Here is a 12136-nt window from a genome sequence, read left to right as displayed (position 1 = left end):
GGTACGTAGATGGGAAGTAAGAATTTCTCCTCACATTTGTGCACGTACTCAGAGACTCTGGGAGGAAACCTGAGATCTTCCTAACAACAGTGGGGTGGTGAAGGGATGGAGGAGGAGGGTAGAAAGATTTTCAGGACTTGGAAAGAAGTTTTCAAAACTACAGCCGCGTGGGATCCGAGGCATAGTCTGGGGTTATGGAACTGACTGAACTGAGTGGTTCCCTCCGCATCAGACAAAAATGGCTTTGGCTTCATCTTCCCAGAGCTCCTGCCAACAGCACTGGGCAGCTCTCAGCTCACTCTAGAATCAAAGAGCAGACTTAGAAGACACGACAAGGGGCCATGGCGCTAGAACTTGGATGCAAGCCATCGGCATCCCTCCCCTTTCCCAATTTTCTCCTTTACTACACTAGTAGTTCTCAACTAGGGGTGACTTTGCCCTGAGGAGGCATGTTTGGTTGTCATGGCTGGGAATACATCTATTTGGTTTAAAATGTCAGTCGTGTTGAAGTTAAGAAACTCTGCACCAGGGTAAGATACCATGGAAAGGGTGAAACCTGTGAGGGAGAAAGCACAGGGGAAATGAGGAATGTGCTGTCATGAAGAAGCCCAAAACCTTTACACCCACCCCTGCATCTGAGGTAACTCAAGCGTCCTGGGTAGAGGCAAGAGATTGATGATTTTTCTGTGCCCTGGTATGACAAACACTGTGAAACTCAATCTTGAATAAAACATGAAACAGATCTAAAAGCACAGTGCTACAATTCAAGAATAACAACTCCTTAAATCCCCACATGTATTGGGCATCTGTGTTCAGTGTGGGCCCCTCTCATTATTGCCCATTCCACTCACAGCGACGCCTGATTCACACAGACCCTGTGTGTGGAAACCCCGGAGGGACTCTGGAAAAGCAGCGCTCCCACTGCAGAAGGGCTGTTGTCTCTGGAAGGTAATTCAGCAGCTGTTAACAAGTCTCCACTTACAGCAGAGCAGCTAAAGGAAAGGAGAACGCTGTGCTGACTCACTAATTGCCAGACACTTGGGGCGGGGACGCGGGGGGTAGGGGAGGGTCTGCTGGAGGACACCAATCACTCGGTGCGGGGGGCTGGCTGGAAGGAGGCCAGCATTCCAGGCTTCACAGGCTGATGTTCCGAAGCACCGGGAATCATCTGCAGGGGCAGAAACGACAGTAAGAAAATGCATTCTGATGCCAGGGAAAACAATCAGGGAGAACGAGAGCAAGTGAGAAAGAACAGATCATTAGCAGAGTGGGAGAGGGCATCAGGTGTAGAGCTGGCATCCGCCTCCGAGGGGCGGGCGGGTGGCGGAGTGGGTGAGGACCAGACCCGCACACCGCGGCCTGGGGCATTCCGAGCGAGCGCACAGCTTCCCTCAGGGTGTGTAGTATTTATCCACAGACCAATGGGAAATGGGCTTGCCTTCTCCTCACTTTCCAGGAATTTCTCTTAAAGGGAGCTACTGTGGCCCTCTGCCCTGCTTGGAGCTTGGTTTTATGGAATTTTGCCTGGTTTACTTATGGAGCTAGTCCTGTACTCTCAAAGAATTAAATGCGTGGACTTCATGGACATTTTTCCATTCTTTGCTCTCCTTCGGTTGGTTGTCACTGAGCCATTAAGTCTCTCTCTCTCTCTCTTTTTTAATTTAAAATATTTTATTTATTTATTTGACAGAGAGAGAGATCACAGGTAGGCAGAGAGGCAGGCAGAGAGAGGGGAAGGAAGCAGGCTCCCTGCTGAGCAGAGAGCCCGATGTGGGACTCGATCCCAGGATCCTAGGATCATGACCTGAACCGAAGGTAGAGGCTTAACCCACCGAGCCACCCAGGCACCTCAAGTCAGTCTCTTTTTGACTATTCTTTCTCCCCCTCAGACCGTGAAACTCTTCCTGGTGTTGAACAAGGAAGTGGACACATAGGAGTACATTCAAGGCAGGACGGAGAAAGTCAGTCTCATAGGTCAAAGCAACTCAAACAATATTTACCAATTATTTTTGGCCACTATTTTGTGTCCTGATGGGGAAACACCAGCAACAAAACTCCTTGAAGAATGACCGAAGATAACATTCTCTCCTCGAGAAATGAAGCGTACAAATGCACCTCAAATCTTTCATACCTTTGAAGGCTTAGGGAAAAATTTCCATGCAGAGGTCAAGATTTAAGATTAGCGACTCTAAGTTTCAATAACAAGATTCTCCATTTCCTTAGAATGGTACTAAAAATCAGGGGCGCCTGGGTGGCTCAGTCAGTTAAAGCCTCTGCCTTCAGCTCTGGTCATGATCTCAGGGTCCTGGGATCAAGCCCCGAGTAGGGCTCTCTGCTCAGCAGGGAGCCAGCTTCCCTTCCTCTCTCTCTGCCTGTCTTTCTGCCTACTTGTGATCTCTGTCAAATAAATAAATAAAATCTTAAAAAAAAAAAAAAAGAATGGTACTAAAAATCAGAAAAGCTTCCATCCACACCATCCTTAATATTTCAGAAGGTTGCTACATACATTCTCTTGTTTACTCCTTGCAGCAACCTTGGAGAGATTGCCCTAGTGTCCCCATTTTAAAGACCAAGAAACCGAGGTCCAAAAAGAAGACTGTAAATTACTTAAGGTCACAGAGCCAATAATACAGCTGTTTCTAGACTCCATTGCTACAAACACTTTGCAGCTACCACAAAGAATTTAGCCTGGCAGGGGTGAAAGGGTGGGGGAGGGGGAGGGGGGCCTGGGTAGTCGGAAGGAGGGGAATCAGCAGCAAAGATTTATTTAGTATTCCCTATGTGTCCAGCACTGTGTTAAACACTTGCATTCTTTACCTTTTTAATGCTAGTCACAATCCTGCAGTGTGGGGATGTCATTTCCAACATCATCTAATAACAATACCGACGTGTGGTAGGAAGGTGGGAGCTGGGTAATAAAAATTGGTAACACCTGCTTCACCAGCTGAAAATATAATCATCTCTCTCTCTCTTTTTTTTTTTTTTAAATTAACAGTTTAACAATTCACATGCACTCATGAATAGAAAGTCCAAGGTTGCTCTCTGAAAGTGTGAATATATATGTTCTCCCATTGTAAACTGTTCAAGAAAGCCACAAACACACTCAGTTCAAAAGAATTAATCCTCCCTCTGAATGCCAGGTGGAGAGAAAACGGAAGTGTCTGGCTGGTCCATTCAGGTCATCGATTCTGCTGCTCTCCTACAGAGTCCGTTCTGGTCCCACAGTGTCCTATTGAACACTTCGATGTTTCCAAGGCCCAGGGTCCAAACAACATTATTCTGTCTGTCAATGAAGCCTGTGTTGGTCCTGACTCTTGCAGAGACTGCTGGAAAACCCATTAACTGGGGCTCTGTAGTTTAGATTCACATAAGCAACCATTGATCCCGAAACAGGATCAATATGCCTGAGGGGATCGGGTCTGCAAGGGGGTCAGCCTCATCTGCCCACTGTGCTGGAATTAGCTCCCGGCCCTGAGTCTCTAGACTGGAGTTACAATACAGGCTCCACCTTCATTCATGGTGGCTTCCACTCTGAGGTCTACGATATCTTTTCCCACCAGAGGGTATCTGTCACCGCATTAGAGCACAGTAAAGAGATTTTTTCCAATGCTTAAATTAAAAAAGAAATGGGGTCTTGATTCCTTTCCTTCTAAGGAAGGAAAAAGGCATCCAGGAAGGAAAAAGGTATACCTTTTTCTACCTTCTTCCTGGAACCAATACCCATTTTACATAAAATTTGGAGAGCTACTTTCAGGAGGGCACACGTGGTTCTAAAGCGAGACAGTGAGGTTCGAAGAATGAATCTCGTGGACAAAGGAGAGCAAGTAAAGCGATGTAGTTTTATTAAGCAAGGATATAGTAAAAAGCTCTCAGGAGTGAGAGGGGTCCCAACAGGGTTGCCACTGAGGGCTTTTAGGGTTGGTCTTTTATTGAAGGCTAACCAGGGAACTTCAATCCTTTTAACATCTCTATAGATAGCACCACTGAGTAGGGACTAATGGTAACACCTCTAATGGCTAACTTCCTTTTTGGGGTCGCAATTCTTTGTTGGTCACAAGAAGCTGTTAAAATAAGACCTTACCTTTGACACCTAGGACAGAATGGTCTAATTTGTTCTCTCATCGCTGGTTTCCTTTTACTTCCGCGTTTTGGGGATTTCTGAGAGCCTGATCCCAGAGCCCCCAACCTATCTGTCCCTACCTCTCCTCATGGGTCCCTTACTCAGTTCTATTATTTTTCCCCTCTAGGATAATAGGTGCATATTGGGCTTATGTTGTTATAACTAATTTCTCCCCCAAAAATGATGAAAAAAATTTTTGCCTCAAGGTGACTATGTCTCCAAACATAGAAGAACCTGGCACAATTTTCAGAGCTCTGTCTTACCAGACATCCCTTACTTCCCATGTGACTCCATCAACTGGGTGATATTGCTAATCTCACCAGTGTTCTCTTTCCCTGTAAAATCTGCCCAGCCAAACAGTTTACATTGCTGTCTAAACTACATAATTTCCCAGACTACTGAAATAAAACAGAAACAAAATATCTAAGTAATTCCAGAACATCTCAAAAACAAATCCATTACTGTGGAAGTCACAGCTCATAAATATCTTGCTTCTATCAACATATAGTTATGTAATATTAGACTTGGTGATGCAGATGGTATATTTCCTCATGACACTTTGCAAGCAAGCTAAAAATGCAGAAATGCCTCCAAGACAATGACAGCGGAAAGGGAAACAAATTCCAAACCAGAGGAGGCAGTTAGAATCTCATTTTATGAAGCCATGAGACATTTTACACAATGCAAAGTAACTTCTGTTACTCTGGGAAGAACATAGAACACCTAAAGAAAATTACCGCTACCAGATAGATTGGATTGAACACATATACTTTCTTCTCTTGTGTTTTCCCAACTCCCTACTAACACACAAAAAACAATGGGTTTTATTTTAAGGATATAAACCCCACAGAGGCAAAGAAATGAGCATGATACCATCAACAATTTGAAAACAAGAAAGATGGAAAAGTCAGTGGACCCAAGGAAGATAAATTTAAAACCAGTAGCAGGAAAAGCTGAAATCCAATCTGATTTATGTAGTGAGAGCCCAAAGGTTCTGGAGTTGACAGCACCAGGGACCTCCGGAATAGGATGAAGAGAGATGGTTTGGCTAAAATAAGGAGAATGACTTGAGAATATAGCTAAGATGCAGCGGGATCAGATTGTTTCCTTCATTCCAACAGGCTAGGTCACTAAGCCTCCCCACTCTAGCAGAAAATGGAAAGTTTATTCTTTGGAGAAAGTAAAAAGAGAGTCTCCAAACTGGGAGACATTAAACACATTAAGGATGGTGATTGTCTTTGGGAGTGACTACTCTACTGAAGCTCATTCGGGCTCCGTAAACAACCAGCTCCATCTTTTGAGGCACACACAATAGACAGGTGTGCATAGACACAGGAAACCATTATTTGTGGTCAAGAATTAGAAACAACCCAAAGGTCTATCAGCAATAGAATGGATATTTTAATTGCGGCACATTCTTACAATAGAAACTCACAAAAATAATGTTGAATAAAAGAAGTCACACACAAAATGGTACCTATTGTGAGTAGTGATGAGGGAACCAAAGGCAAGCTGAGGCTGACACCCCGCAACCCCACCCACCATGGGATATATGTGACATTCCTCAGGCACTCCTGGCTACCCTAAAGGAAAAACAAATAGTTTACCTGTAGAGATCACAATCCTGGAAGACCTGAGTCTCCCTCAGTTGACAAATGTCCTAGTGATTTACAAGGAAGAAGCTTTCTTCTCAATAGCCTAACTTCCAGAGACCCATAACTCAGTTCCTGAAGCCCTAACATCATCCTCCCCTGCAGAAAATTGAGGGAGGCTGAGGCAGAAGGAAATGTAAATAAAGTTGAATTTCTTCTAAACCTAAAGCTCATTGACAAGGATGTGTGATAGGAGGAATATGACATTCCTCCAGGAAGCTCCCAACTATTTTACTGTTAATGCCTTACTAAAAGGAAAAACAGCCTTAACTTGACAAATAGCAAAGCTTCCAGTATCCTGTGTGTCTTCTTTAATACATGAGAGTTCTTTCAAAACCTCCCTTTTCCTTACCTCTCCTAACACCATAGTATATAATCAGCCATGCAGCAGCAGCTCTTTCTGCCCACAGGTCCTGTCCCTGTGCTTTAATAAACCACCATTTTGCATCAAAGATGTCTGAAGAATTCTTTCTTGATTATCAGTTCTGGACTCCACCCCACTGAACCTGACCTGTATTCTAAAACTACATCAGTAGGAGGGCATAGAGCCTGATAGACATCTTTGAAGAGCCTTTCAGATGCTGGCAATTTTTTATTTCTTGAGCTGAGTGTGGTGAAATGGATATGTTCACCTTGGGATAATTTGTTGAGGTATATACATTTATGATCCTGTTGCTTTTTCATATACATGTACTACTTCAATAATGAATTTTTTTAATGGACCAGCTAATAGGTCTACACATTTCATATCAACTTTAGAAGTCTTAAAGACCCTATTTTCATTGTAGGTATGGGTTTCTGCATAAAACTTGCCATTAGTGGAAAGGAAATGGGTAAGGCCATTGGGAAGGAAATTTTCTTGGCCCACAAACCTCTACTGAGAGGTAACTTAAAGACCATGACCTCCATCATGTAGATGACCAGTCAGAATAAGCTCATTCTCTCTATACTGTAAATGTGTAGCATTAAAGAAATCTCCATTTCTTCCTAGCTCATTTTGGTAAGCAGAATCTAAGAATTCCCCAAGATTTCAGGCCCCTGATATACTCACACTTTCCCCCAGTGGTTCAATTAAACATCAATTTATGTACCAAATGAAGGAAATTTTCAGATTTAATTAAGTTCTCAGATCTTTGGCATTAGGACCAGGAGGTTATCCTGGGTGAGCCTGTGTTGATGAGAGAATTTTCCTGGCTGGTCACAGAAAATCAAAGACAAGGGCTCTGGCTAGCCCAGAGGAAATCAAACCTCCTTGCATGAACTGCCCTAAGAGGCCATGTAGCCAAGTGCAGGCAGCTTCTAGCAATGAGAATGATCCCTAGCAAAGGCTACCAGGAAAATGGGGACCTCAGTCCTACAACCATAAGAAAATGAACCTTTCCAACCACTACTGAGACCTCAGGCCCCTTATGAAAATCACAACTCTTGATTTCAGCCTGATGAGACCTTGAGTAGAGAATCCAGCTTTTCCATGCCTCAGTGTCTACCTACAGAAACTTAGATAATACACTTGTGTTGTTTTAAACCACTAAGTTTGTGGTGATTTCTTAGAAAGGGATACAATCATCTTCCCCCAATATTATCAGGCACCTGCTCACTTTCTATGTTGTATTAAAAAAAAGTCACTAATTATTGTGCTCACTTCAGCAGCACACATACTAAAACTGGAACCATACAGAGAAGATTAGCATGACCCCTGTGCAAGGATGACACACAAATTCATGAAGCGTTCCATATTAAAAAAAAATTACTAGTTATTAGTTACATTTTCCCTCTTTAAACTTCCTAAAATTCTTTAATAGAGTTATCATGCATTTCTCCCTGTAGCAGACTGATGCTAGTGTCTCACAAAACTTGATAACTCATTGGTCTGTACTCCAAAAAACTAACAGGGGTCAAAGGTGAAACTCAGAAAACAAAACTTAGTTTGAGTAAAGGGAGGACAAATTTGCTAACTGCTCTTGAAACATTAACATGAATGAATAATCTTTGAGGGGTAAATAATAATAATAAAATAAGATGTAAGTACATTGTCACATAGAATTGATTTCACTGAAGAAACTAACGACAGACTTTGTTCCATCTGTAGGGATAGAGATAATTTAGGTTTTTAAAAGCTTTGAGCCAATTTATGTGTGACAGAGACAATAGATGGCAAAGAAGAGAAGGTGGAATCCACTGTCTCTGGGACTGACTTAAGGAGGGATGACCATATCTTCCCACAGCCCAGTGTGGACGTTTCTTTTGGCACCGGACCATTGTCTTAAAAGCAGCATGGGTAGAATAAAATGGCAAGTCCTTTGTCTCTGCCATGCTGATGGTATAATTTGTGTGCCTAACTCTTCTTGTCTTTGTTGGATCCGTACCTTTTCTCTACAACCTATAAAGGCTGCTTTTTATATCTACATCATTATGATCAACATGATGATATCTTTTAAAGGAAGTTATAAATGATTCTTGAAAGCAAACTTCCTAACTATAATTAAAACAATTTCTAGCATTTCCAACATACAAACCTTCTATATTAAAGTGGGAATTAAGTTGGGAAAAGCTGCACTTTACCAAAGATTGTCTACACAGGGGCTGGCTGAATGTCTGTGGATTTGTAGAGAATTCCACAGTGCTTTGTGGACTCTGTCAGTTGGGTGTCAGGGAATTCTGAGAAATGGCCTAATTAAATCAGCACATAATGAAAGAAGACAAAATGCTCTGGGTCTAAAGACACAATGTGCCTTTAGCCAATGCAGACTTTGACTGCATCTAAAGAAAGTGACCACATCTCAAGAGAGAAGGAACAGTCGGCAGGAAAGATGGCACGTTGACAAGATCCACAGAGCTCCCAGGGCACTAGTCAAGTGAGAGACAGTGCATTTGGGAGTTTAGAGCCATCTTCCCACTGAAAAGATAGGACTTCATGGGTGGTAGAGTTATTTCATCCAAGCTGCCTTAGATGTTAGAGGAGTTGTTTCCCCAAATTAAAATTCCTTCTCTGATTTTATAAACACTAAAAGAAATTCTTTTTAAAAAAGAAATTCTTATTTTAAAAAGTTGCTTTTCAGGTGCCATTTTATGAAGAAGGAGGTATTATGTATGGATAAGTAACTGGAATATTGAAGGTTTTATGTTTAATTGTGACTTTGGTTGTCAGTGGTGCTTTATATATCTTACTTTTGCAAATTTACAAAACCATAAGGGTACTGTGTCTGCTCTGTGGTAACTTAGCTTCAGCCTATGAGGTAGGTCCTATTTCTGGTCCATTTTACTGTTGAGGAAACTGAGACACAGAAGTTAACTTGTCCACATTTACCCAGCTAGTCAGTCAATGATACAAGAGGTAGAAGAAATTTCTTTTCAGATTTTATTTTTATTTAAATTCAATTAACCAATATATAGCACATCATTTCCTTTTGATGTAGTATTCATGAATTCATTAGTTGCGTCTAACACCCAGCACTCATTACATCACGTGCCTTCCTTAATCCCCATCACCTGGTTACCCCATCCCCCCATTTACCTCTCCTTCTGCAATCCTCAGTTTGTTTCCCAGAGTCAAGAGTCTCTCATGGTTTGTCTCTGATTTCTTCCCATTCAGTTTTCTCTGCCTTCCCCTGTGATTTGTTTAATGGGTATTACATTGAGTTCATAGATTGGAAAGGAATCTAAACTTCCTAATACTGAGCCTTCTAATACATGAACATGGTGTATGCCTCAATTTATTCTACCTATAATTTCTCAACCACATTTTGTAGTTTTCTCTGTTGAGGTTTTACACATCTTTAATTCATAGATATTTGATGGGATTATTTTTCTGCATTTAAAAGACTTTAAAAATTTTAATATCTCATTGATTGTTGTCATTACATAAAAATATAATTGCTTTTATATGTAGATCTTATATCTAGCAATGTTTTTATAGTCCCTTATTAATTCTAATGACTTGTAGTTAGATTCATTCGGATTTTCTACATACACAAAGGTGTCATCTGTGAATGAAATGTTTTATCTCTTCTTTTAAAATCCTTATATCTTTTATTTCTTTCTCTAGCCTTATCACACTGGTTAGGAGCTTGAGTACAGTTTTGACTAACAGACGTTCTTATTTCATTCCGGATCTCACCACGATGTTTGCTTTAAGATTTGTATAAATGGGGAGCCCCATTGTATAAATGGAAAGCCCCATTGTATAAATGGGGAGCTTGGTTGGTTAAGTGTCTGCCTTAGGCTCTGGTCATAACCCCAGGGCCCTGGGATCTAATCGTGTGCTGGATTCCTTGCTCCATGGGAAACCTGCTTCTCCCTCTTCCTTTGCCCATCACTCTCCTTGCTTGTGCCCACTCTCTCTCTCTCTGTCAGATAAATTAAATTAAAAAAATTTAAAAAAAAAAAAATTTTTTTATAAATGCCCATTATCATACTAAGAAAGTTTCCTTCTTAGTTTGCCAATGCTTTCTATTATGAGTAAATGTTATATTTTAACAAAGGCAGTTATTCCTCTATTGAGATAGTCATGTGATTTTTTTCTCTTCTATTCTGTTAATGTGTATATTGATTTCAATATTTGATTAGACCTAGAATTCTTGGAATAAACCTAACTTGTTCATGTTATATATTTCTAGGTTTGGTTTGCTAATACTTAAATAATTTTATATTTAAATCATGAGAGAATGCCTGCAATTTTTCTTTCTTGCAATGCCCTTGTTAGGTTTCAGTGTAAAAATTTTACTAATCACAGGGGTGCCCTGGTGGTTCAGTGGGTTAAGCCTCTTCCTTTGGCTCAGGTCATGATCTCAGGATCCTGGATTGAGCCTCGCATCGGGCTCTTTGCTCAACGGAGAGCCTGTTTCCCCTCCTCTCTCTGCCTACTTCTGATCTCTCTCTCTCTTTCTGTCAAATAAATAAAATCTTCAAAAAAATTTTTTTACTAATTTCATAAAGAAAGTTAGGAAGTAGTCCCTCTATGTCTATTTGGTGAAGGACTTATAGAGATTGATGCCTCTTCTTTATTAATTGGAAGAATTTATTTGTGCAGTCTTCCTGATCTGAATATTCTGTGTACCATAAACAGACTTACAGCAAAGCTAATATTATACAGGCTTACCCAGTATCTTGACCCAAAGGTCATACTGCACTGTAATGTTACCCTATGGCACCCAGCACAAAGAAGTGACAAATGTGAAACTTGAAGGGGAAATGTGGAAAATTCTTCCATCATCCATCAGATGCATAAATTTTAAGCAGAGAATACAGTTCTCAATGAACAGTCAAAAGTCCTCTCCTTTTAGGAATACACTTGATACTGCCTTGAAACTTTATAGCTCATATATGAAAGAAAATTGAGGGACATTTATCCCAAATTTGATAACAATCCTAAAATTTTGTGACATTACAATGAGTTATAAATCTGAAAGAAACTTTTCTAACTGACCAATATTAATAACATAACGTGATCAACTAAAAGAAAGATTTGAATTATCCTCATAATAGAAAATGACATTATAAAATTATTGTTATGTATGTAGGTGATCAAACTGTTTACAGACAAATGATGTAGAATGAAACTTTTAGAAGGGTGTCAGGCATCTAATGAATAAAAGTATTATGTTATTTTTCTAGATTTGTTTATATATTGATATTGGATGGTTTTTTATTACCTGTATGTTGTTGTGATTTGTTTTCTCATTCAAAGTAATATTTATTTTCATATGTAATTTTGTATTTTTTTCTTACATGGGTCCTCAAATTTGTGTAAGTATTACGTATTGAATATAGAAGGAAGGAAAAAGGGAGAGAGGGAGGAAATTCAATAACTGAAGAGTACAGAATTCATTTGAAGAATAAGGGAGAGTATCTCTAAAACTACATTGGAAAAATATAAGACAATAGAATGATATCTTTAATATTCTGAAAAATATATAGTTTTAACTATTTCAAGCCAAATTGTTAATTGTGAGTGCAAAGATATTCTCAAATGTGCAATATATCAAATAATTTATATTTTCTGCAACACTTATAAGGAATCTACTAGAAGTTCTGTATTATCAAAAGGGCAGGTAAACCAAGAAAGAGATACATATAGAATTTAAGAAACAAGGGATCAAACACAAGAGAGGCAAAGGACACTTGTAGGATCAGGTAAAGTAGGATTCTAAAATGGTAGCTGTCAGTGATCCCACACAGCAACCACTCCAGACTGGAGAAAGAGCCTTCTCTTTGAAGGACTCAAGTGTCTGAATGTACCCAGACTAAATTTACACAACCTAGCAGGTGGTAAATTTTAGTATTGAATTAGTGTTAATTACATAAAAAACTATTCAGACAAAAATATATATAATTATGAGGTGAGCTAGTGAGTTGTGCAAGATAG

At 40.1% G+C, this 12136-nt stretch overlaps 1 non-coding gene across 1 annotated transcript; it reads left to right on the top strand.

Moving 5' to 3' along the window:
* The first annotated feature begins 7406 nt into the window (after window positions 1–7406).
* LOC116575650 lies at window positions 7407–7513 on the top strand. The gene has a single exon (XR_004279889.1). It is a non-coding gene; the product is annotated as a U6 spliceosomal RNA (small nuclear RNA).
* The last annotated feature ends 4623 nt before the right edge of the window (window positions 7514–12136 follow it).

The sequence above is a fragment of the Mustela erminea genome, chromosome 16 (assembly GCF_009829155.1).
Source record: "Mustela erminea isolate mMusErm1 chromosome 16, mMusErm1.Pri, whole genome shotgun sequence".
In the NCBI taxonomy this organism is placed as follows: Eukaryota; Metazoa; Chordata; class Mammalia; order Carnivora; family Mustelidae; genus Mustela; species Mustela erminea.
This window is presented reverse-complemented; position numbering and strand designations above follow the sequence as displayed.